We start from the raw sequence: 2,500 nt of genomic DNA, 5'->3' as shown, positions 1-2,500 counted from the left end.
TTGTGATATCACCCCCTCCTCCTCCTCCTGTTTGCAGACTGGTTAGTGTTCTCTGCTGCTCAGCCTTCCTCCTGGTGTGCACAGGTCACATATGGCCCAGCCCGAGCAGGCTTGTCTGTCCGTCTGTGTTAATGCAGAGCATCAGGTGCTAGGATGATCTTCTCATCAGTGAGGTCTACCAGGTGATATGAAGGTCACAGTTGGCAGGATGTGTTTTCAAAGTGCAGTTGGCTTAACCTGACTCTCGCCAGATGAATTTTGTTTCGCCTAGCTCCACTCATCCATCTGGGACCAATCCATTGGAGTGGTGCTTCAGAAGGCTGGGCCTTATTAAAAAATCCTTGCATAAGATTGGATAAGCCACTTGTCCGTCATCTATTGACGTGCTACTTCAACCACTCACATCGAAGCCAATTCGTGACGCTGAGAACAGTCTCACAGTCGCTTCTACGCTACGTCACATCTATGAAACTCCCGCCCTGCATCCTGATTGGCTCTACCATACAATCTGGTGCTGAAATCACTCTCAACGGAAGCGATCCCAGATGGATGTGAGTGGAGCTAGGCGGAGCTAGGCGGAACGAAATTCATCTGGCGAGAGTCAGGTTACAGTTGGCTACCTACTGTAGGGGAACCTGCTGCAGTGCATGACTTAAGAGGCAGAAGAGGCCCTTGGTGTGAAGAGGACAACAACATGAGTTTGACCATCAGACAACCCTACAAACAAACAAACAAAACAATCAAGTTCCCCATAGGGACACAAGAAATGTCTCTAGAAGTTTCCCAAGTAGGATAGAATGCATATCCATGAAAATGACATTCAATCTGTCAGCGTGACAAATTGTGTGTCTTCCTCAAGCCCTTGTAGTGGACTCCTCAAATGCTCTAAGTGCTGTATGCTATGAATCCCTGAGCATCTCTCCTCAGTGTGTCTTCCTCAGGGCCTGGACCCCTCAAATGCTCTAAGTGCTGTATGCTATGAATCCCTGAGCATCTCTCCTCAGTGTGTCTTCCTCAGGGCCTGGACCCCTCATATGCTCTAAGTGCTGTATGCTATGAATCCCTGAGCATCTCTCCTCAGTGTGTCTTCCTCAAGGCCTTGTAGTGGACTCCTCAAATGCTCTCAGTGCTGTATGCTATGAATCCCTGAGCATCTCTCCTCAGCCTCTTTAATGCTGTATTCTTACCCTCAGCTTTGTGTGCCACCCCCCCACACCTCCCACATCCCATATTAACCAGCACTGGTTGCTGTGGAGACAGGCTGCATTTCACTCCTTTATTGGTCCCCCGGTCCACCAATCAGAACTTTTTTTGTGTCACAAATTTTGACCCGAATTTGAAACCCGAAGTTTACTTTCATGTCCTGCATGACATTTTTTTTTTAACGTTTTTGATATTTTGATATTAATATACATGGCAACACGGATTTCCTGTGGATCATAGCAAGAATGATATTTTACTAGTCATTTAGAAGTGAATCTTGCAAGACTCTAGGCAGTCAAGCAAATTTAGGCAGCGTCATTGTTGAACATAGCCATTAGCTGCATAAGTGTTACACTCTAAAAAGTGATGTGTTAAAAATGACACATCTGCTGTGTGTGCTCAGGGACAACACATTTTATGTCAATTTCAACACAGCAATTGTGTGGCTGGGTGGGTGAAAGATACATTTTGTATTTTAAACTATCTTTCACCCACCCAGCCACACAATTGCTGTGTTGAAATTGACATAACATGTGTTGTCCCTGAGCACACACAGCAGATGTGTCATTTTTAACACATAACTTTTTAGACTGTATATATTACTGTGTCGTTTCTCTATGTTAACCTAGCTCGTTGTCATTCTCTGCCTAACCACAACATTGAATGCAACCTAAAGTAAACACAGTTGCATGGGAATCAGGCCTCAGTGGACACTGAGGTGGTGATATCAGTGACTCGGTGTGTTGCGCAACAGAACACAGCAAAGACAGGGATCTGAGCACTACTGATGCTGCCAGAACTAAGAGACAGAGACAGGGTCAGGAGCAGGAGAAGATGGAGGCTTCGCTCAGTGTGTGTGTGTGTGTGAGAGAGAGACAGAGAGAGACAGAGAGTGTGTCTGTGGTGAGTAGATCAATCCGAGTGTGTGTGTGTGTGCAGACAGCAGGGTGTGCTAGATTGCATGTTTGTGCCTGATGCATAGTTCCCCCTTAAACTGTGCATGCACAAGCTGCTTCTGAGATGGAGAGCTCCATCTCTACACATGCATGTGGCAGGACACCACTGGGAGGTGTGTGTGTGTGTGTGTGTGTGTGTGTGTGTGTGTTGGTTGAGCCCTTATACTGAATGCATGCGTGTGTGTGTTTGTGTGTGTGTGTGTGTGTGTGTGTGTCTTTACAGTTCCCTTAATGTCCTGTCTCAGTAAAGAGACTAATGAAGCCAAATGTACAGCTGTCCTTTCTGCACTGCACAAACAATCCCCAGGCTTTACCCCCACTAAGACTTTTACCCCATCCAG

The 2,500-nt window shown here is 46.3% G+C and overlaps 1 protein-coding gene across 5 annotated transcripts in view; it reads left to right on the top strand.

Annotated features, from left to right (window-relative positions):
• Nucleotides 1–2,500, top strand: part of ryr1a (ryanodine receptor 1a (skeletal)) — a 110,830-nt gene that overhangs the window by 75,117 nt on the left and 33,213 nt on the right. The gene's annotated exons all lie outside the window — the stretch shown is intronic.

This window comes from Alosa sapidissima, chromosome 5 (genome assembly GCF_018492685.1).
Source record: "Alosa sapidissima isolate fAloSap1 chromosome 5, fAloSap1.pri, whole genome shotgun sequence".
Taxonomy (NCBI): domain Eukaryota; kingdom Metazoa; phylum Chordata; class Actinopteri; order Clupeiformes; family Clupeidae; genus Alosa; species Alosa sapidissima.
This window is presented reverse-complemented; position numbering and strand designations above follow the sequence as displayed.